The sequence below is a fragment of the Protopterus annectens genome, chromosome 5.part0, assembly GCF_019279795.1.
Source record: "Protopterus annectens isolate FY-2018-M chromosome 5.part0, PAN1.0, whole genome shotgun sequence".
Lineage (NCBI taxonomy): Eukaryota > Metazoa > Chordata > Ceratodontiformes > Protopteridae > Protopterus > Protopterus annectens.
In genome coordinates this window covers 1,352,477,005-1,352,501,661 of record NC_056735.1, presented here as the reverse complement: position 1 = coordinate 1,352,501,661, position 24,657 = coordinate 1,352,477,005, and the positions used below count along the sequence as shown (strand labels likewise).

The 24,657-nt window shown below is 40.7% G+C and overlaps 1 protein-coding gene across 3 annotated transcripts in view; it reads left to right on the top strand.

Annotated features, from left to right (window-relative positions):
• Positions 1-24,657, top strand: part of RAB30 (RAB30, member RAS oncogene family) — a 994,958-nt gene that overhangs the window by 43,882 nt on the left and 926,419 nt on the right. For 2 of the 3 annotated variants that reach the window (XM_044071148.1, XM_044071147.1), the window contains exon 2: positions 8,529-8,583. The exons of the other annotated variant lie outside the window; for it this stretch is intronic. The gene's annotated coding sequence lies outside the window, so the exon portion shown is untranslated. The remainder of the gene's footprint in view (positions 1-8,528; positions 8,584-24,657) is intronic. 3 annotated transcript variants of the gene reach the window in all.

Here is a 24,657-nt window from a genome sequence, read left to right as displayed (position 1 = left end):
TTTGTTAAGGGTCCTAAAGTAGCTGGTAAGGAGTGACTGGTGGTAGTGGTAACGACCTTATAGTCTTGGCAGAAGGGGGCATAGCTAGTAAACCTGTGTCAGCCTTTCCCAGGGGTGTGTGTGTGTAAATCAGACTTCAAAGAGTGTGTGTGCCCGCTATTTGGGCAGGGACACGAAGCAGTAGTTGGACAGAGAGGATGCTGGGGGTCTTGGCTTGGTCACTCAGCTGAGATCTCAACTCTATAGTTTTGCCAATGGAGAATCTTAATGGGGATCTGGAGGAATAGGGAGAAACCAGCCCCTGACTGACTGTAGTCTCTTGTGAGCTCTTGTGGGAAATTGCACTTGAGGCAGAAAGCTGCATCTGGAAAAACTGTGTGTACCTGGTATCCTCTCAGTGAACATCCCCCACTGTTGCCAGTGGTGAGGATTGAGGCTCCTTGATTACTGTTTGGCAGTGGTGGGTTGTCACATATTAATTGACTGACAATGGTGGGATCACCACATCATATACTGGGATTCAGTGATGTGGATATTGAACTCCTGTAGCCTGTAAACAGTGCTCACTAAAGAAGGTGTTTGCACTCTCAAGGAACCATGTGGTAGACATTCAGAGTTTCATATTGTGACAAAAGCAAATACTGCCAGCCTAGCTATCTGGAATTTTGTAAATAATTATATGTCATTTTTGAATATCAACATGATCCATATGCTTGTCTTACAAATGTATTAGAACTGTATGTTATGTGTATATTAAACTGCTGGTACAGAACTGTGTGTTGAACAGGATGTGTACAGTACTGAGCTTAAAAGAATTATCCACAGTGTACCCTATTGGAAGAGAACAGAAATGTATATACACTTGTAGCTCTATTGTAGCTATGCAAATGTATATATTTTTAACAGTGGAAACTGGAACATAGAAGGTTAACTTGCAAAACGTCAGGAAAATCATTGAAATTAAATTGTTTTATAACCACTTAGTAAAGGAGATGGTTTCAGTGCAGCAAGGAGACAGGATGTCTAAAACTAGGGAGCCTTCTGCATTGTTTTGTAAGTGTTTTATTGTTATATGTCTTCCAGCAGTTGCAGAGATCTGAGAGATGTGTATTTTTCACAGGGAGATGCTAAAATGCTGGCACTTTCTAGCAATGGAGGTTTTCACCTGGGATAGTCAGATTACAAAAGTGATGTCATCCTGTAAGTATCCCAGCAGCAATATTTGAGATATTAATTTAAGAACTCTCTGAGAGAGAGACAGGCATTTTGTATTTTGTCTTTGACCTAACAACAACATCCACTCACCTCCTCTGCACTTGCCTTGCTGTAAGTAAGTTAACTATGGTACTGTAATTTCTCTTAGATTCAGTTAGGAACACAGTAAAGATTAGTTTAGAAGTTTTCTGCATTTATTTGAGAATGTCCTGCAATGTTGTTTTAAATATTTCCTCTGATTTTGAACTCTGGTATCACTGTACATAAATATTTAGTATTGTCTTGTTCTTTTATTATTAAATATATTTAAAGGCGGCAGCGGTGGTGTAGCGGTTAGTGTTGCCACCTCACAGCAAGAGGTTCTCCGGTTCGATCCTCGGCTGGGGTGCCTTCTGTGTGGAGTCTGCATGTCCTCCCTGTGGTCGCGTGGGTTTCCCCGGGTGCTCCGGTTTCCTCCCACATCCCAAAGACATGCTGTAGGTGGATTGGACACTCTAAATTGGCCCTAGGTGTGAGTGTGTGCATGTGTGTGCCTTCTGTGGAAGGTTGGGTGCTGGGCTGGCAACTCAACACCGTAAACCTCCACTGCCAATCATGAGAGGACAGGTGATCCACTGTGGTGACCCCTAACTGGGAAATGCTGAAAGAAGAAGAAGATTAAATATATTCAAACCTGTTTTTGTGGCTATTTGTGAGACATAGTTAATCTCTGAGAGTACTTGTATAGTTATCTGGTGACACCGTGGGCCACTCCTAATAGGCTTGCTCTTGGTCAAACTACCATTTGGATTAATAGTAACATTGCACAATAGGATTTGACACCCTTTGTTAACGGCCTCAAAGTAGATGATAAGGGGTTCTGGTGACAGTGATAACTACCTTGTAGTAGCTAGTAAATCTGTGCCAGCCTTTCCCAGGTGTGTGTGTGTGTGTGTGTGTGTGTGTGTGTGTGTGTGTGTGTGTGTGTGTGTGTGTGTGTGAAAAACAAATCTCCAAGTGTGTGTGTGTGTGTGTGTGTGTGTGTGTGTGTGTGTGTGAGTGAGCTACATGGGAAGGGACACAAAGCACTGGATGGACAGAGAGTGTGTTAGAGGACTTGGTTTGGAACCCTGGCTAAGGTCTCAACTCTATGACTGTGCCAGTAGAGAGTCTTCTTAGGGATCTGGAGAATGAGGGAGAAACCAGCCCCAGACTGACTGTGGTCTCTGTGTGCTCTTAAGGGAAATTGGACTTTACTGTGTGTGTACTTGTCATCCTCCTAGCATGTACATTCCCACTGTTGCCAGTGGTGAGGATTGAGGCTTCTTGATTATTGAGCCAGTGCTGGGGCATCACATATTAATTGGTGGGCAGCGGTGGGATATCCACACATTATTAATTGGCTTGTAGTGGTGGGATATCCACATATTAGGAGTCAGTGGTGTAGATATTGAATTTTTGTAGCCTGTAAATAGTGGTCACTAAGGAATGTGTTTGCACTCTCAGTCAACCACACAGTAAAAATTCAGAGTTTCATATCACAATAGTTTTATTTAAAATTTTTTAGCTTAGTTAGTCAGGGAAAGCAGGAAAGCATGTCAGTAGAGGAGTATGGCAAGCTGAAAGAACCCAGTTGTCTGAGATGTGCCAAGCTAAAGGACTGGTGCATGCTAACTTGACTAAATGAAGAAATGTATTGCCGCCTTGGGCATAGCTGCATCACAGACCAGCAATCAGGAGGACAACCAGCCTGGCCTTGGAGATGTACAACCCTCAGAAAATGGACAGGTCAACCTTTCCACAGAGGACTTAAAAATCTGCCTGAATTTAGAGACTTGAACTGGAGGCTAAACGTTTGGAAATAGAAGCAGGAGAGAGATTGAGATGTCTGGAGGCTGAGGAAAATGAGAAACTACAACATCTGGAAGCTGAGGAGAATGAGAGGCAGAAGCAACATGAAAAGGAAATGCTGATTCCTTGCCAAGGTTGTGGAGGTAATGGGGAAGGGAGTAACCAAACCCCAGAAGAAACAAAGGTCAGTAAATTTCTTCCACAATTTACAGAGGGGGATAATTTTGATAGTTTCATTCAGATGTTTGAAAGGGTATGTAAACAATATAATGCTGACCAAGGGCTCTGGGTATGGTTCTTGACCCCTTTACTTCATGATAAAGCTGTAACTGCCATTTCTAAATTGTCTGATACTGATTGCTTAAATTATAATAGGGTCAAAAATTGTTTGTTAGAATGTTTTAAGTTAACACCTGAAGCTTATAGGAAAAAGTTTTGTGAGCATAGACGCAAGGCAGATGAAAGTGGTGTGAATATATTGCTGAACTAAGCATTTATTTTCATAAGGGGTGAGTGGATGTCAGGTCACCGCTTTTGAAGGGCTGGCAGAACTTTTTGTGAGGGATCAAGCCCTTAGCACTTTTCCTGAGGACATGAGAGTCTGGTTAGCGGATAGAGAATGTAACACAGCAGATGAGTTGGGGAACAAGGGAGGGGTCTATATTACATCGCCAAAAGGGCTGTTCATCGACACATAATCGAAATACCAAAACCCCGAATGGCCACAGAAGTGAATTTTTTCCCAGGGGAAAAATCACTTGGCAGTCATTAGAGATTTGCCCTTTCTTCCACTGTAATACAATCTCAGAGTTGGTGTATTTAATTGGGGGGTTTGAAGCCCCCCTCTTCATAGGATCTTTTTTTTTTTTTTTTTTTTGGTGGTGGCCAAGTGATTTTTTTCCCCTGTGAAAAAATTTGCTTATGTGGCCATTTGGGGTTTTGGTATTTCGATTGTTATGTGTCGATGAAAGGGTGTTCGATGAACAGCCCCTTCGATGATGTAATATAGACCCAAAGTGAGACCTATAACCTAGCAAGCAGGGCATCACTGCACAGGAAAGAGATACCCAGTGCTGCTCATGGGTCTTAGGGAACCCATGGTGGGCACCCTACATCACCCCAACAGAGTCTGCTAGTAGCAGGGGAAGCCACTAGCCAAGGTACACATCCAGAACCAAGGGTTAAATATTTTAAATGCAACCAGTGGGGCCATGTAGCATGTAGATGTCCATGGAGGCAAGGTGGGGAACAAAAGGTGGGAGATCCAGTAAGTGGGAATGACAGAATGCCAGCAATAAGTTGTCTCAAGACAAAAAAGTAACTAAACTACCACAAGAGGTTATATTATATCTTAGTAGATGGGAAACAGGCCACTGCTAAGAGAGACACAGCCTCTGACCTAACCATTGTGAAGCTTGCAATAGTTAAAGAGGAGCACTACTTGGTTGCGTAGTCTACTCTATTCAGAGCTTTAGGAGGGACCCCTTTCAAATACCTTTGGCTAGGTTTCACCTTGATTGGGAGGGTGGAAAAAGGAAGCAAGCAAGTAGGTATGTTTGAGGATATCCCCGCGGATGTCCTGATAGGGAATGATTTTGATAATGCAGTGCCTTGTATGTATGCAGTTACACTCAGTCAGGCTTGGAATCAGGCATGTGGGTCTGGTAGCTTGGGGGGATAGAGACAGACCCCACACTTGAAGTCAGGACTGGTGAGGTGGCTGCTTAAAGGAGGGAGCTACCATGTAGCAGTGAGACTGGAGGTGATCCACAGCTGCTGGTGGGTACTGATATTCCCTTGACCAGAGTGACTGCAAAGAAGTAGTAGTACCCAGGCTGACTGTTGTGCCATATGTCCTAAACCTCAGGACAAGGTTAAGGGAATTCATAGGCTTGGCCCACGAGAACTTGGCAGGAGCCCAACAACAGAAGAAGGTCTGGTATCACAGGAATTCTTGAGCCAGAGAGAATGCTGTGGGACAGCAGGTTATAGTTCTCATTCCTGTCTGATACAACAAGGTGGAGGCAGCTTGGGAGGGACCCTTCAAAGTGGTAAGGAAGGTCAGTGCTGTTAACTACATGATAGAACTGCTAGGCAGGAGGCAGGGGCACAAACTGTACCATGTTAACACGATTAAACCTTATGACAGGGAGGCCTTGGTGCTAAGTATTTGCAGTAGATGGCAGGAGGAGTCTGAAGGATCTATGGCTACAGGGAGCCAGCCAGCAAATTCTCAAATTACTATGGTGGATCCTAGGGTTGCAGGCATATGATATGGCATTGCAGCACTGTACTGGGGTCAGCAATGCCAAGGCAGCTGGGATCTCAAGACAGGATATGGGTTAATGTAGTCCCAGATAGGCTTATCCCTCTCAAGCAACGTTTCTCAAGGGTCACTTGAAAAACTAGCTTTAGTCTTCGAAGAGGGGAAGAATTATGACGAAAGGAGGTACTGCCAGCACAGCTGGCTGGAATTTTGTAAATAATTTATATGTCATTTGTGAATATCAAATTAATTTGTATAAGATGCTTGTGTGACAAATGTATTAGAATTGTATGTCAAGTGTATATCAAACTGCTCTATACAGGTGTTTTGTGTTGAAAAGGTATTTGTAAAGTCCTTGTGCTTAAAAATTGTGTCCTACTGGAAGAAAACAAAAATGTACATGCACTATTGTAACTGTTTAAATGTATATGTTAACAGAGGAAACTGGAGGGTTAACCTCACTGTAGCAAACTTTAGAAAAATATTTGAAATTAAATTACTTTATAGGCTAGGCCGTTAAGAGGCTATCTGTCAGGTTTCAATGCAGCTAGTGACACAGTCTGTTCTAGAAAGTTTTCTGTATTGTCTTCGGGGTGAGCTAATTGCCACTTTGGAAGCATGAAGGAATGCAATTGTTTTATGACTTCCAGCACCTGCCAAAGATTTGAGCAAAAGCCCTTGTATTTTTCAGGTGAACACTAAATACTGCCAGTTTCAGCAGTAGAGGTTTTACCTGGGAACTAGAAATTAGATGACCGGAAATTATGTAATTCTGCAAGCTATCACAGCAGTAATATTTTAGATATTATTTTGAGAAGTCTCTTTTTGAGACAGAGAATTCTACATTCTGTCGTAGACTTGACAACAAGAAGAACCATCTGCCTTGCTGAAATTAAGTAAGTTACTAGGGAATAGTATAATACTCTTAGATGCAGTCGGGAATATAGTGAAGCTTAGTTTAGATTTTGATTTTCTTTATTTGTGTGAGCCTGTACTGCAATGTTATTTTAAATATTTCCTGTGGTTTTGAACTCTGATGTCACTGTGAATATGTATTTATTATTGTCTTTTTTTATTAAATATATTTAAACCTTTTTATTGTGGCTGATCTGTGTAGAGATATTTAAGTTTTGAGAGTACTTGCATTTTTGCTAACACTGTGTGGGCCACTCCTAACAGCCTTGCTCTTGGTCAAACTACCATTTGTATTAGTATTAATATTACATAGTACAATTGGACCGTTTGTTAAGGGCCCTAACATAGCTGATAAGGAGTGACTGTTGACAGTGGTAACTAACTTATAGTCTGGCCAGAAGGAGGCATAGCTAATAAACCTGTGCCAGCCTTTCACATGCGGGTGTGTGTGTAATTCAAACCTGAAACAGTGTGTGTGTCAGCTACTTGGGCAGGGACATGAAGCACTGGTTGGACAGAGAGAGTGCTGGAGGTCTTGGCTTGGTCAGTCAGCTGAAATCTCAACTCTATAGCTGTGCCAGTGGGAAATTTTATTGGTTATCTGGAGGAAGAGGGAGAAACCAGCCCTAGACTGATTGTGGTCTCTGTGTGCTCTTAAGGGAAATTTCACTTGATGTAGACAGCTGCATCTGGAAATACTGTGTGTGTGTAGCTGTTATCCTCCCAGTGAACATTCCCCCCCCATAGGTGCCGGTGGTGAGGACTGAGGCTCCTTGATTACTGATCCAGTGGTGGGTTGTCACAATTGTTATGATAACCTCTAAAAAAATTTCATCTGCCAATGCATTACAAACTCACACTTCCATGAGTATCACTGTATCACCCTAGAAAAAGCCAAGTGGCTACCTATAAAACAAGGCTCTACCCTACTGCTAGGATCTCAACTTCCCAACACTACAGACTATTCCATCTCCAGGCATCACTCCACTTGCAGCTAAATCTTGTGTAAAAAAAAAAAATCCTCATACAACTTCTCACAAGCCATACCAATTCTTATTAACACCTATGACCAAACTATGCAGCACTGTAATTGCATTCTCTTCTCAGGCACCTACTCTTTGACAAGCTCTCCCCATCAACCTAAAGAAAATCAACACTCCAAATTCAGAATGCAACTCAAAAAGCACTTCTTCATCAAAGCCAAATGCTACTTTTCAAAATAGAACATATCACCCAACACACTAGCCATGTCTCACTTCCACTTCTCTTCTCTCACAGAATTACTGAATGTTGACCCACTTAAACTAACATAAATATTGTGCATGGCATTCTGTTTGTTTATTATAATGTATGTGTACAGTTTTTCTACTTAACTAATTTGAAGTATTCTGTTATTCCTTACACTTCTGCCTTTTTGCTTCGGAAATGTTTTGTATTTCACCCTAGTTGAGCCTGAAATTGGTTAGTACTGAAAAGTGCACTACCCCAGCAAACAAACGTGTGTGCATGTCTGTGTGGATATGAACCATACTCTCTCCAGAACCCAAAAACTGGAACTTTAATTATATTTTCATTTTGTTATGTAGCGCTAATAATGCTGAGTCATTTTACATGATTAGTATTAGTAATGCAAGTGTTGTATACCAAAATGCTCTGAGGAAGGATACCATAACAATGTGGATTGGTTTCACAGTCTGTCATTTTCTCATACAGTACACTTTGTGGCCTTGCGATTGTAAGTACTTTGTCTCTGAATATACTTAACACTGAAGTTTGTGCATCACTGGTTCCTTGGACTGCCTCTGGAGAGTGGTATCATTTCCTTTTCGGTAACTCTTTGTGATTTGTTTTACATGTAAGCTGATAAATGTCCATAAATTACAATGAAAACTTATTTGAAAGTCATAATATGAAAGGTTGTTGCTGTCATTCCTGCTGGCTAAGAATTGCTAGTAACATTTTTTTTACTAAGATGTGACTTTGTCCCTCATTTTCTGTATGACATTTTCTTTCATCTGTGACAAATCATTTACATGGCTTAAATTTTGTTAGACCATCTTTTATGAACTTTGTAGTTTCCTCTCAGGAATATTGATCAGTATACGTTATGCATGCTAACCATTTGCACTTTGTAAATCTACTTTGTTTGTCTTTTAGCAATGTTTCCACTCAGGAGCAGCGAGTAATATGTTATGCAGACTGAAGTTAAGATTTTAGCAATAAAAAATCATGCTGCAGTATTTTGTGTTTCTGATGAAAAATGAATAAATTAAGAGGCAGTCTATGCTTTGTTATTATTTAGGTAAATACAGCTGTTATTGTGGAATCCCATTGAATGACATAAAGGGGATGGAAAGGTAAGAGATGTACTTCTGAAGTGTTACCCAACTTTTTTGACTTTTTGGACATGTGTTGTTATATTATTCACTAGAATTCATCTGTATGGCCACTTCTTTTTGTATGACCATTTCCTTGAGTCATTTTCTTTTGTTAACAGTAATGCAGATTTAGCTGTAGTATACGTATTTAAAATGTGGGAATCTGGTCTGGGTGATTTGCGGTTCCAATGATGCCAAAATGATGACTAGATTGAAAAAAAATAAAATAAAATCAACACTTTTGTTGTTGCTTGAAAGGAAAGTAATTGCCGGATTTAAGCCATTAAGCACCCTCTCCTCATTACAAAATGCTAGTCCCGAGGGTGTGAGCTTCATTTCCTTCTAGCTAAGCATCTATTTAAATGATTCTCATTTAAAGAGGGCAAAAAGCTTAGTCAATAACATAGTAATCGCCACAGATATACCTCTAGAATCTAATTAGATGAGTGCAGAAGTTATTTTCTAATAAAACTGTCGTATTTAGTATAGCCAGAATGTAGCTTGTAAAGTAGCAGCATAGCACATTCAATCTATTCTGGCATAACATTCTAGATGTGTGAAACTATTTACTTGGCTGCTTACATTCCTGAAGTAATTTTATTTGTTGCTCTTGGAGGCAGCTAGTAGTAACTTTCAGGAAAAAAATAATATAAAATGTGGTTCATGTGCCTATATGTAAAATGAAATTAGTGAAAATAAAAAAAAGTGTAGTTTTTTTGTTACTGTATAATCTTATGTAATTCATTTTTCTTTTCTGCTGTTTTTGCCCCTGCTGTCTGTTGATCATCAGCTCCCCATCTGGTCAGTCATTTCATTTGTCCCCCTCATTTGGGTAAGGGTTAACTCAGAAGGGGCCATCATTTAGACATTTTTATTTTTATTTCTGTAATCTATGTATTCACCTGGTGAATCACCAGGAAGGGGATGTGTAGTGGGCTGACCACTGTAGACATACCCCAGCATCCAGAAGGGGCATCCCTCCAAGCAGCTTTGCCATTCTCCTCAAAAGGATGAGAAGTGGCTTCTCCAGTCTCCACTGGAAAAATTTTACTGCCCTGTGCATCCCTCCCCCAATTGCACACACACCCTCTCCATCCCCCTCATGAGAGGTGAGTGGGCCATGCCCCTTAACCCCCCCTTGACTCCTCCAAGGCTAGAGCCATTAATCAAATCTAGGTTGCCTGAGTTGCAGTCAGGCTCCCTCCCTCTGCACTGTTGAATTAGGGTATTAAGAAATTTAATTTGTATCTTTTACTAATATGAGTCCTACATATACAGGAGAAACTTTGTTCATCAAGGAGAAGTTTATAAATGCAAAAACACATTTTCACCATAATTCTGGGAAGTACTACATTAGCTCAGTTGTCCGCATAAGTCATTTGGCAGAGGTTTTACGCCAGATGCCCTTCCTGATGCAACTCTCCCCATTTGTCTGGGCTTGGGACAGGCACAAAGAAATGCACTGGCTTGTGCATCCCCAGTGGCTGGGTTCATCCCCATCCATCATCTGATCCCCATCAGGAGTGATTTGTGACAGAGTGGGTACCAGTAAGAGTGAAAGGGAAGGTCTATAAGAGGGTAGTGAGGCCGGCTATGTTATATGGGTTGGAGACTATGGCAATGACAAAAAGGCAGGAGTCAGAGCTGGATGTTGCAGAGTTAAAGATGTTAAGATTTGCACTGGGTGTGACTAGGATGGAGAGGATTAAGAATCAGTATATTAGAGGGTCAGCCCAGGTTGGAAGGTTTGGAGACGAAGTCAGAGAGGCAAGATTGCGTTCATTTGGACATGTGATGAGGAGGGATGATGGGTATAGTGGGAAAAGGATGCTAAGGATGGAGCTGCCAGGTAAGAGGAAAAGAGGAAGGCCTAAGATAAGGTTTATGGATGTGGTGAGAGAGGACATGCAGGCGGTTGGTGTAAAAGAGCAAGATGCAGAGGACAGGAAGAAATGGAAACAGATAACGGGAACAGCCGAAAGAAGATGATGACTACATTAGCTCAGTATAATGGCACATTACAAAATGAGATTGCTATTAGAATGCAGTGTTACCACTTTTATGAGCATACTGCAGTATTCTGCTCTCCTTCACTCTCTTAGTTGTAGTTTGTGTTCTCTGCTCAAATAAACATTTTAAGTAAGAAACTGTATCTCGGATTGAGCATGTTACAGCAGCACTTGAACAATTTAATTTCTGTTGTCTTTCATATTACAGTCTGCATCTCCTACCTCCCATAATCCAATCAGCAGAGGATTAAGGTTATGTGCTGTTTACAAGCTATGTCCTGTGACACAGGGTTCAGTACTGTCAGCCTTCATTTGCCTGCTGTGTGACCTTGAACAAGTCAATTAACCAGACAGTGCTTTGGAGCAGTTACGAATTTGGGCTAGGTTCTTCGAAGGTCTCATGGACTGTATACCTGTTAACCACCTATGAACCCACAAACCTCCACAGTCCTGATCATTGGGTTTGGTGATTTGTGATGTCTTCTGCAGTCTTAATGCTTCAGAAGTGTAACAAAAGTATCAGGACAGAAAGCTGTGAGTTCCATACCCACACCAGGAGCTTGGGCTAAAGTTCTAGTACTGCCAGTGTGATGAGTGTGGTGCAGCTCCTCATACAGTCTTTTGGATAAAATGTTAAACGGAGATCTCATCCTCCTTGAATGATGGCCATTCATGTGGCTGTTATAGCTCTCATGGCACATATAGACAAAAGTTGTATGTATAGCTCATCAAACATGAAACATAAAATTCATTTATAGCAAACACTAAAGGAAAACTCCACCCTTCAATATAGTTAACATTGTCCAAGAGTTATCTTTTTCCCTGTAATATCACCTAAATGTTTAGTACCGTGAACACATTCAATACTTACCGTCTTCTTTTGCCATCTTCTTTCTTATTTTTGCTTTGTTTCCTTGGCAGAGCTCATGAAGGCTCCACCATAATTTTCTTTTTCAAATCTGACGTTGTTTCAGAAACAGATTTGTCATGTCCTTGAAGGCATAGGCTAGACAACATAAAGTTTGTTCTTTTCACTATTGGTTTGCAACAACGTTACATCCCAAGGCTGTGTCTTGTTGATATTGGTAATGTGATTTAAAGGACATATTAATTTCTCAAGTGAAACTGTTATAGGTTCATAGGTTCATACCGGGCTATCTGCCCTAGGGCATTTATAAGCCTAGCCAGAGTGTGTTTGGCTTTCGCCACCCATTTTAATTAATTTTGCTATGCCCTTTTTCGAGGTTAGTATACTGTGCCTCTGTCTAACAGTGACACAGAAGTGATACCCGGGGTAAACCTACGATCTCCCATCCACTCATCAAGATTCCTCTTGAAGAGAGTCAATGAGGGACTCTGCCTAACCTGGACTGGGATTTTATTCCAGAGTGAAGGGAGCCTCTGGGTTATGAATTTGTCCCTCCAGCATGTTCTATTTATTTCAGTGCTGAGGTTCAAGTCTCTGGAGCACGTAGCTCAATGGGATTTGGATTTTCTGAGGTGCAGGATGTCCATTAATTCCGGGCTGGACATGGCTTTATATGTCAGGCACAGATCGCCTCTGAGCAGGTGGTATGCCAATGAGTAGAGCTGGAGTTTCTTTAACCAGGCAGCATATGGCATCTGTTTGAGCCCTTTGATCCTCTTGGTGAGGTACCTTTGGGGTCTTTCCAGTTGCTGCAGGTGTCTGGTAAGGTACATCCCAAAAGGGGCATTGTACTCAATTATGGGCCTGATGAGGGATGAGTAAAGAGGCACGATGACCTCCCCTGATCTAGATGTGAATCCCTTCATGATTAGGTGGGCTATATAAAATGTTTTTCTAACCACTTTGGCCACATGGTTGTCAAATGAGAGATTGCTATCAACTTGGGTCCCCAGGTCCCTAATTATTTCTTCTGTACTTAATGGATTACCACCTATGTGGTAATTTGTGGGCACTTTGTTTTTGCCAGAGGGGATGACTATACACTTTTTGGCGTTTAGCTTGAGGCCATGGCTCTGGCACCAGTTGTCTGTTTCTATGAAGCCCTTTTGGAGGATGCTTGTGTCGGCTGGAGAGTCGATTATGGCGCCCAGTTTGCAGTCATCTGTGAACATGGTCAGCCACAGTCCTTCCATGTTGGCCTGTACCTCCGAGAAATATATACCGAACAAGAGAGGTCCCAGGACTGAGCCTTGTGGGACGCCACTTGTAACTGGTTTGGAGTCTGACATGGCTCCAGTAATTCTAACCATGTGGGGGTCTGTCCTTGAGCCAGTTTGCAACCCATCTAGTGACATAGGGGTTTATATTTAAGCTGGTGAGCTTATCTATAATGCCCGAGTGGGGTATTGTATTGAAGGCTTTTGCGAGGTCCAGGTAGGCTGTGTGGACCACCTTCCCCTCGTCAATGGCCTTGGTGACTGTTTCAAAGAAATCGACCAGGTTTAAGAGGCAGGATCTGCCCTTAACAAAGCCGAATTGGGTAGGATCCAGTGTCTATAGGTCCCCAATATCTTTATTTATGAGGTCCATGATGATCCTTTCCATAACTTTGCAGACCAAGCTAGTCAGGCTTATGGGGTGATAGTTTCCAGGATCCGTTGAGGCACCACCTTTGTGGAGAGGGACCATTGTTGCTGTACGCCACTCTTTGGGTACATATCCTGTAGTAAGGCTGAGATTGAATAGTAGTTTTATGTTTGGGTTTAGCTCTTCTTGGAGTTCATGTAGGACGCAGCCCGGGACACCGTCTGGTCCCATTGATGCTGTGTTTTTTGCTTTGGAGAGGGCAGCTCTTACCTGAACATCTGAGATGTCAGGGGGGCAGCACTGTGCTGGGATAGATATTTGCCCTTTTGGTGGGGAGAGGGGGAGAAGTTTGCGCTGAACCTGTCAGCTAGGATGTTGGCAATGTCTGTGGGTTCGGTGTATTTTTTGTCATTTTGGACTAATTCTGAGCATATCTGGGAATTCCCACCCAGGTTCCTAACATAACTAAAGAAAGCCTTGTGATTATCCTTAGTGTCCTGTGCAATTTTTCTCTCGAAGCTGGCCTTAGACGATTTTATGAGTGCCCGTAGTTTTTTGCTAATACTGATCAGAGATGCCTTCCCTTTTTGGGATTTTGCTCTATCATGTAGTAGCTTCCTCCTTCTATTGTATAGTTTGTTTATGGCTGGGGTCCACCAGACAGGACGTCTGCCTTTGGAGGATTGGGTCTTGGTTTTATTTGGAATTGCATGATCCATGCATTCCTGAAGGTGTTCATAGAATGCATTTGTAAAGGATTCTGCGGTCCGGGCCGTGTTTTCCACAGACCCGGGGGCTTTGAGGGATTCCACCTTGGTTTTGAGGAGTGTGAAATTTGCTTTAGAGAAGTTTTTCACTGTGGTTTTCTGGGCAGGGGGGTGGGGTCGGAATGTGAATATCCAGTGAGATTAGTTTATGGTCTGATCTTACCAGTGAGGGATACACTTCTGGTCTGGAGCATAGAGTCCCCATGTTGGTGATGATCAGGTCCAGTATGTTTTTTCCATAGTCTTAGTTGCTAAACTCTTTATAAGAAAAACAGGGATGAATTATACATACCTCAACTTTACATAAACATACTGGTAAATTCTGTTATATTTTGCATTGAAATATTATTGTTTACATATAGCTCTACAAAATGAAACATGATATGAAAACTATAAGCAGCTGTTACTATTTTATTAGCTCTTGGAAGTTATCTATCAGTCACAAATTAATGAGAAGATCTAACAACTTTCACAACTAGCAAGTGAGTGGGAGAAAGAAGGTCTGAAACTTTTAAATGACTGCAACTTTGAGCACTTGTCAAAACCCTCTAGTTGAGCCACGAAAGCTTTTTTAGCATCTTACAGTCAGCACAGATCATAGTAATTAAGTCAAAAACAGGCATGGTCCTGACTTATAGATCTTTTAAGAATACAGTTACTCTCAGTACTGTCAGTTTATAAAATGAGTCTTTTTCTTCGTTTAGTTAGTATCTAGGTTGTGTCATAATGTAAGTACCCAAACTGCATTCTGGGAAGAGGGCACGGAGAATAGAAACAAAGTCATATCAGTACTGTAATCATCATAATAGTCATCAGTAGTGACTTAGTACATTAGTACTGCACACAGTGTTCACAGTATATGACCTTACCTTTGTAGCATAGATGATAAAACCATGATGGCCTGGATTTAATTAGCAGCACAGACACAGGAGGGACTGAGACAAGAAGAGAGTTGCTGCTGCGGCTCTTCCATCCTTGGTGGGGGGGGGGGGCGCAGTATAGCCCACTACACAAGTGATTCCAAGAGGAGGGTTGGGAATTACAGGGAGCAGCTGCTGGTTTGGTATGGTCCACATCAGGTGTAAGTGAGGTAGGTGTTACAGGTCTGAGAAGGATTTTCAGACAAAGCTAACAGCCACTGCAGGTGGGGTTAGGTTAAGGGGTATGAAACTGACTCTCACCTCAAGGAGAATAAATGGGCATGATAGGGCTGAAGACTGAAGGAGCTGACTGAATGTGAGTAGGGCAGCTGAACAGATTATGGAGGAAGGGGGAACTGTACATTTTACACAGGGGTTTAAGCAAGTGTCAACATTTTAAGTTCCAGTGAAGCCACTGCAGCAGTCATTTTATAAAATGTAATTACCAAACATTTAAATTTGTGTTTTAAAAAGTTTGTGTACGTTCTTAACTTTTGCATTTAAACTGCTCCATCTGCCAGTTAGCACAGAGGACTAAGGTTATGAACACTTAAAAACTATGTTTAAAGTGGCAAAGCAAAGTTCTATTTTTACATAGTGTTCGCATTCACAAGGATGCATGTGAGCACTCTTTTATATATAAAAAAAATTAGTTTCAAGCCATGTTTTTAGAAAATTAACATTTTAAATAATCTTCTGAACTTGGAAGTGTTAACTAATTGCTCCATGGTTCATAGCAGTAATATTTAATATGTTGGCAGGAGGCATGTACGTCACTTTGGATGCTGGTATAGTTAAGAGTAGATTAGCATTAGAAAATGCTTGTGAAACAGTGATTTAATTGCCAACCTGTTAAATTAACAGCTTGGCAAAAACAAAACTCACATTTTTTTGCCAAACTGTTAATGTAACTTGATGGCAGTTAAATAATTTTTTTCACACACATTTACTAACCATAGTCCACTTTAAATTATACTGGCCCCCAAAATGATGTGCATGCCTCCTCCAGTCGTATTAATTTTAATGCTGTAAATACGACACAACTACTTTACACTTCCATGTTTGGAAGGTTATTTAAATGTTCATTCTCTATTTTTACACAAAAGAGTGTCCACATGCATTTTTGTGCATGCAAACACTTTTTATGTAAAAATTAAACTTTATTTCATCACTTTAAACATGATCTTTAACAAGTGGCTTCCTGTAGTCTAGGACTTGATTCCCACAGTCTGTTTTTGCTTACTGTCTGACTCATAATAAATCACTTAACCAGATATTGCTTCCAGGTCACCTCTGAAAAGGATTACTGGATTAGTAAATAAAAAAAATGGTATTACACTGGTTGCAATTCTAAATCTCTTATACAACAAATAGCAGATGCAATAAAATTGTCTAATGTTCAAAGGAATGCTGTTTTTTGTTTTTTTTCTGCTTTTATTTACTTGGTAATACATGTCTTTAAATGGCAATGCAGCCAAAACCATTGTTCTGGAAACCAGCTATAATTTCAATACTGAATGCTTGTTTGTGATTTTAGGAATGGGGGGGGGGGGTAGAGCAGTGTCTGTCTCAAGCTCTGTTGATTTTTAAATTTCAGAAGCTGACAAGTTCACATGAGTATAGATGTAACCAGTGTTTTTCATCAATGATAGCACAGCAGACACATGCCAACATTACCGTGATATGGTAATATCTAAAGAAGGGAGGTAACATTCACAGTGCAGCTAGTTAATCTTTTGAGAAGTTCTAAATAGATATAAAAATGAGTTTTCTGCTAAATAGCCTCTCATGGGACACATTAAATGTGCTGCTTAGATTACTCTCTAACTGATGAAGGTTGCTGGAAATAAATTGCTCTCTGTGGCTTAAGTGATGGCTTCCCCTTCAATACTTGGAGGGCTGTAAATGTCAGAATCCATTTATTAGGACATGCCATTCATTAAACATCTAACATTTGAGCATATGTAACTCTAGCACTGTTCACATATTACTGTGCCTGTTATAACACAGAGATGAGAGTATGTAGCAGAGGAAGGAATTAATCAGTGGGCAATGACTGCACTAAAATAATAATAAAAAGTAGCACTTAAGTGGATTGAGAAACTTTAATTGTCTTTTCACACTTTTGAAGTATGTGATCCCCTTTTTACCTCTGGAGTATCATCATATTGCTCTGTAAGTTAAAAACAAATCAATGTAGAATACAAATCATGCCAGCTATACTCTGTGAGGCTATGTTCATACCTCTTATTCTGACCTCCTTCTACTTTGTGCCCTAGATAGCTTTCTCACTGAATCTCTGCTGCCAGTTGGAAGGTTCCTAAATCGCTTGTAAACTATAGCATAATCTCCACGAGATGCGAAGCCAACAAAACAACAGAATGTGCATTTTAGACCTGATAGTATGATAGGTCTGCTTGTCATGAGGGTCAGATGTAGATTAACTTTTGATTTGTTCCAAGTTGTAAAGATTTTTTGGGTTTGCTTCTTCAAACCCATACTACAATCCTTTGTCTGAAACATGAATTCTGAAAACATAGAAGCAACAAGTCTTTTTTGGAGGCTATGCCTCTGCTATACACACATAAGTAATCGACATTGAATAATTAAAACCTCAGTGTCGAGGCTGAGTCTGCACTCGTAGCATCTTCAGATTCTGTTTTTTACCTTAAAGTAGCTTATTCAGTTAAGCAGACCCTGCTGAATTTGAATATATTACATAGTGGAACAGGTGGGTGCTCATTCACCAGTTGATAAAGTCTCTTTGTCTTCGTCTTCTCTGACTGTTTCATAGCAATGCAAATTATGCAGTACAAGTAATTGATAGATGTCACTCAAAGTGGCATTTATATACTTTTAATTATTTGAGTAGATGTCAGCAGCTATCAGCTGTAATCACTTCAACTGCAATGTAATTAATGGGAGATGCAGGATTCCATGCACAGAGGGAAGGGTAGTGGTGGAGAACATCTTTCAGTAAACTGGAGCTTGTTTGTGCGACTTGCTTTTGGTATTCAGAGCTGGCTTCTCGATCACTTTGTGATAGCCCCAGAAGAAGTATGGATGATATTCTAGTACTATAAATGGCTTAGAGATCATTGAGCCCTTGGGAGCAAAACTTAATTCATTGCTACATCGAAAGGGAACTAGCAGTTGACTTGTACATTGCTGCTCATCATTTCTACCTTTTATTAATTTATTTTTGCAAAATGGGATTTGAAATTAATTGTTTCTGCTTAACAAACACTTTTACAATGTGATATGCTAAAAAAAAAAAGAACCCCCTGTGACACCCCACCACTGGATCAGTAATCAAGGAACCTCAATCTTCACCACTGGCACCGGTGTACGACGTACACTTGTAGGACGACCGGTACACACACAGTATTTCCAGATGCAGCTCTGTGCATCAAGTGCAATTTACTTAAGAGCACACAGAGACCACAGTCAGTCTGGGGCTGGTTTCTCTCTTATCCAGATCCCCAATAAGACTCCCCACTGGCACAACTATAGAGTTGAGATCTTAGTTGAGTGGCCAAGCCAAGACCTCCAGCTCCCTCTCTGTCCAACCAGGGCATCATGTCCTTGCCCAAGTAACACACACACACACACGCACACGCGCACACACACACACACACAGCTGGGAAAGGCTGGCACAGGTTTACTACACAGGGAAGTAAATATTGTGGGAAGAAATAGCCAGGGAATTGTTTTGGCTAGTCTTGTGTAGGGCCTAGGGCCAATAGCCTAGTACCAACCTATGAACTAGTTATGCCCCCTTCTGCCCAGACTAGATAGTTATCACTGCCGCCAGTCACACCTTATCAGCTAATAAAGGGTGCCCAATCTTACTGTGTAATGTTACTATTAATGCAAATGGTAGTTTGACCAAGAGAAAGGCTATTAGGAGTGTCCCACAGTGTCACTAAATAAATATGTAAGTACTCTCAGAACTTAAATATCTGTAGAGAGATCGGCTACAATGGAATGTTTAAATATATTTAATAATAAATAATAAAAGAACAAGAAAATACTCAATATATAACTACAGTGACATCAGAGTTCAAAATAATCACAGGAGGTATTTAAAACAATATTGCAGGACAGTCTCAAATAAATAAAGAAAAATATGTAAACTAAGTGTTGCTTTATCCCTGACTATATCTAAGAGAAATTATACGGTTCCCTAGACTTAGTTACTTAGACCAAGGTAAATGTATGGTGAATGGGACTTCTGGTCAGGTCCAAGACACTACAGAATGCTGTGTCGCTCAGAGAGTTCTTAAATTAATATCTCAAATATTACTGCTGGGATAGCTTGCAGAATGACATCATTTCTTGGCATCTGACTCTATCCCAGGTAAAACCCCCACTGCTGAAAGCTAGCAGCATTTAGCATCCACCTTTGAAAATACTTAGATAAGGGCTTTTCCTCAGATCTTTGGCAAATGGTATATGTCATAAAATAATAAAACACTTTCTAGACAATATAGAAAGCTCCTTAGTTTTAGACATTGTGTCTCCTTGCTGCACTGAAACTGAAAGACAACATCTTTTTTTATGACCCAGCCATAGAGTAATTTAATTTCAGCTATTTTTCTGAAGTTTTGCCGATTAACCTCCTGTATTCCAGTTTCCCCTGTTAAAATATATACATTTAAACAGTTACAATAGTGTATGTACATTTTTGTTCTATTCCAGTAGGGTACACCGTGGATACATTTCAAACAGCACTTTTTAAAATACCTCTTCAGCACACTTCTGTACAAACCATATTTACAAACTTCCAGATAGCTGTGCTGGCAGTCCCTCCTTTTGTTACACTTCTGCATAAATCATGTTAATATTCACAAATGACATAATTATTTACAAAATTCCAGCTAACTGGGCTGGCAGTATCTCCTTTCATCAAATTTCCATCTTCCCATTGTATAGTAAACCATTCGCAATAATAAGAATGACTGGATTTCTGGCGGTCAACCTTTGGAAATGTGGGCTTTGCCTCAGAAATACTGTAGCAAAGCAGCACAGTGGTAGTAGCGTGGATATACCACAGACGTTTGAAATAAGTATGCACATTTCACAGTGTTTCATCAAAGAGTAGGGAAAAGTTATATAGCTTTTCTGAAAAGTAAGAAAACACATCAGAAAAATGGTTGACAAAAGTATCAACTTAGTAGAAGGAAACATGAAAGGCAGTCAAAAGTAATGACTGCAACCAAGGGAAGACTATTCAGTGAAGAAGGGAAATAACAGTCATAATAGAGCAAAGAACAACAAAAGAATAGATGGTGAAACAGAAATGGATGAATATGGCCAGAAAATTATGGCAAAAGGCAGTGCCACTGAATGAACATTTTTAGTTAATATTTGTGGATGAAAAAAAAGACAGCATCTCCAAATCTGTCCAACAGAAGAGCCCAGTAAGAAGGTTGATACCAATTCCATGTAGAGGGCATTTATAATTCTTTTTGTAATTTTGGTAACAAAGCATAGTCTGAAAACTGTCATTTTTTTCCCTTGGTTTAGTTGTAGGAAAAATAATGGAATCATTGCTGAAAGAGAAAAAAAATCTATCTGAAAGCCATTCAGGAGCATGACTCAATGTGAATTTTATGTACAAAAGGACTATTAAGCAATACAAATGTAAGAGTTTTCTTTTACCTTGCTAACTTGAGTATTAAATTGTCAGGAGTATGTGGAGGTGACCTGTTTAGACTTTATTAAGGCATTTCACAAGTTGCATGGATTTGACTTGTTTATACTCTAGTAAGGTATTTCACAATGATTCGTACAAGAGGCTACTGAGGTGATAGTAAATGTAAAACGTTGGCAGGAAGTAAGAAGCAGAAGCTTGTAATGAAATAGTAAATGGAGTCCCCCCAAAACATGTAAAGGATAGTGTTAAATGGTGTATTAACATAAATAAGTGCAGGTGATGCCCTTTCTGCTCCTTCTTATTGTGTTTTTGAGTGGCACTGCAAAAGGTTTAGAATTAAAGTTTTTCCCTGTTTGCTGATTACACAGTTATATTATATTGCTGTTAGATAAGGGCTGAGAAGAATAAACATTTGGCAAGATTGGAGGGATTATTTGAAACACAGCAGAAAAGTTGGTGCAGAAAATCAAAATAATGCTTGTAGGAAGTAGAAATGCAAGACATTGGTTTAAAATTGGGAAAATGGGGAAGCAGCAACCTTAACAAATGAGGAAAATAAACTGAAAGTAGTCATATCAGATAATCGAATGTGAAACAAAGACTATGAAAGGGAAACGTGTTGTGTGTGTGTGGGGGGTTGCTGGTGAAGTACTGGCATACATAGGAAGAAGCATGAGTAGAAAACAAGAAAGTATTTCTTCTCTGCAGTGTAGTGATGCAGTGAGTATCTTCGTTATTTCACAGCAAATAGGCTGTCTTGTTTGGTTCTTGGCTGGGGTGCTTTCTGTGTACAGTCTATATGTCTTCCAAGTGTTTGTGTGTTCTAGTTTTGGCATAGATCCCAAAGACATGATGTAGGTGAATTGGAGATTCTGAATTGTCCATATATGTGTGTAGTGTTTTTTCTGATACAGAAGAAAGGACTGTAAATCTACTTCCATTTCTACTTGCCTTTTAAAGTTTGAGGATAGTGATGCCTGCTTTTGGAGTCACTGTAGGAGTTTGATGTGGCTTGACTGCAGTGGTTGGAATGGATTGCCTGTCTGTATAGTCAGTGGATAAGACCACATCTGGAGTATTTTGTGCATTTTTGGGGACTACATCATTGTAAGGACTAAGTAGGGTAGAGGCATTCAATAGGAGGACAGTACAAATGGTGAAATAGCCATAAAAGAAGAAGCCATAAGTGCTTAACATGCACATAGACCTAAAGACAGAAATGAAGCATAATAGAAATGTTTGTATCTCAAAAGAATACAGGGATCTGACTTTGGAGGTCTTCTGTATTGGTAGAGCTTTGGGATTTTCCATTCTGATGTCCTCATTTTGACATGGGTGAGAATTTTCTCTCATTCATACTTTTGGTGGAGACATTTGCACCTCTGGGCAGAATATGTTGGTTTAGGAGTCCAAAAGCCCTGCACTTCCTAATTCTAATCTGCCATTGACTCTCTCAGTCCTAGTGTTCATTACAGAAGTGTTTCTGAGGTCATCTAAAACTCCAGACCTCCCAGATGTTCCTGCTCCTGCAGTCACCACATCACACGCCAGGACCCATACTACCATTGTTATTATTGCCTAGTTGTCAAGGAAAGGAGCAAGACGTGAAGCATTGCCATAAATATATTTTCTTTAACCTGGTCACTACTAGAAAATGAAGACTAAAGCAAGAGGCCTGCATCCACTATTTGAAAGTGATGTTTGAGGATGGTGCCCACTACTGGGGCTGGCATAAGTGCTCCCCTCATTATGTTAGGCCAATGCTACACCTACAGGAGAGGGTAAGGGAACTGCATTTTAGATATCAGTCATCTCTTCACTTCCAGTATTAACATGTAAAGTAACTTTTTTTCTTCTTGTCATGAGTCTTGGCTCTAGATGATTGTCGCTGTTAGAATGACACCCCGATCCAATGTGCAAAAATGGAAAAAGGGGTGTGGATGGATGGATGCATGCATTATCAAGCACAACTTTGACTAGTGAGGAGACAAATACAAACTTGTCATCATTTCCTGACCAAGAGGGATGCATGAGAGGTGCAGCCGTAGCAACAATAATGGTGGGTACATTCTGGGGTGTCTGCATTCATTTAACCATATTTGAGCATCCCAGAACGTGACTGTATGGCCAGCTGATGTGAAGCAGTCTGTTGAGTCCCTTAATGAAGGTTCTATGATAATATTCAGCATGAAGCACTCATTCCCCAGGTCTCCCCCAGGTCATGATTGATTCACCAGTTGGAATTGAAGAGACTTCAGTGGGCCCTCTTGTGCGAGCTAGGATCACAGGAATGCTCTTGACATTAGTTGTGTGTGCAGATTGTCCTTGTGGGTGCAGGAGCATGATGTTACAGAAGAAGGGGTGATGTAGGTGTCAGGCCTGACGGACCTCTCTTGACCCATTGACACATCTGGCGTGTAATTTCCAACTCCTTGTGCCCATAGACTGGCACCATTACTCACATGTTCCATGATGATTGCCTTGCATGTTTGATATACCCAGACCATCCCCTTCTGCAGTTGGAAGATGGGCTCTCTCATTCTTGGTTGCATGGAAAGGGATCTCTAAGAATCCAGGGCTTTTTGTCTCTGAGCTGAGCAAAGATAATGAGGCATTCTGCCCTTAAAGATAGTCCCCAGATGAAAGTTTCTATGGGGAAATGCTTAGGATTAAGAAGTCTTGTGTGGACTTCATTTTTACTTCTTATCTTCCATGCTTCAGCAATTATTTGTGCAAAATTTAAAAAAAAAAAAAGACGCTTTGAGTCATCTTCACTTGCAGCTTGGAGGCATCCAAACTCTGCTTCCTCGGCTTTCAGGAAGTCAGAGAATCTCTGCAGACCCCTAGTATAATGAAACAGCATCTTTATTAAGCATCCGCTGGTAGACTGCATCGCAGCATCTTTGATCCTTCACAGGTACTAAGGACCATATCCTCTCTATTTGTGACATCTTCATAAAGAGTCTGATGATATGGAGAGCGAGTGAGTGATTGTTTTTCCCCTCCTCTGCCATGTGGTACTCTGGAAACTTAGTTATTCATCTTCCCTTTCTAGATTGCACTAATTTGGAGTGGATACAGTTCTCAGAAGTGGCAAATCTCCTGAAAGTATGGAAAAGACATTTACTCTGGTTTATGCAGTGGGCTTCCATGTAACCCACCGGAACTGCAGCATTCACGAGTATATCTCCTGTTTATATATTTGTTACTTTCTCTTTTACAAACTTATCTATATTTTCTGCGTTCTGCTTACTATTGTATGAAACTTAGTACTATATTATGTTTTCAATTTAATGACCATTTTCTAGCATGTTGTTTCAACATGCATCTCATACATATTGTAATTTTAGTTATAACTCTGTCGTGTCATTACTTTTGTAACTTGTACTTTTTGGAGCTTTTCTCCTTGGGCCTCCTCTGAAAAAGGGCTGCTGCCCAGTCAGTCTAACCTGGTCAACAAATGTCAAATAAATAAATAAAATAAAATAAATAATACCTGTGGAGGGTGCAGTTAGTAGGCCATCTTCCTGATCTCAGGCAAACCCCCTAGTTTCCCCATTCTGGAGTGACATTTCACTTTAGTTAGACCTTACAGGATCTGGTTCAGGATCTCCAAAAGAGGGTGGAGCCATTAATGGCCATAGTAGGCCTCTGCCAACCTCCCCATTTCTTGGTTATGTTCTATGAGGTCACCACATTGCTGTAATGAAGTACGACCCCAGTAGAATAAGACAGGCCCATAAGCTTCAAGCAGTTTTGCTTCTCACAGTTGTGACATCCAAGTCCGTAAGGACTACCATCCATTGGCTCAGTATCTGCAGCCCTGACTATTCCATTTGGGTATATTTCTTTAAGACTAATGAACTGTCTTGCACCCTGGTACAAAGGAATAGAGCTCTGACTGCAGCCCAGGTGACTTGGAGTTAGTTAGCAGCTTAGCACTTGTAGAGTCAGGCAAGGAGGAAGAGGAGTTAATGTACGTGTCCTACTCACCTCTCTTGAGGGATGCGGAGGGTTAATGCATGCAGGGAAAAACTAGGTATGTGTGATTTTCCTGGTGGAGACCAGGAAAAGCACCCTCAATGCTCATGTATTGGGGGAGGGCTGAAAGAGGGAAACCATCCCTTGCAGAAGTGAGAGGAAACATTCTTCACTGTCAGCCCATTGCTGTTCCCATTCCATC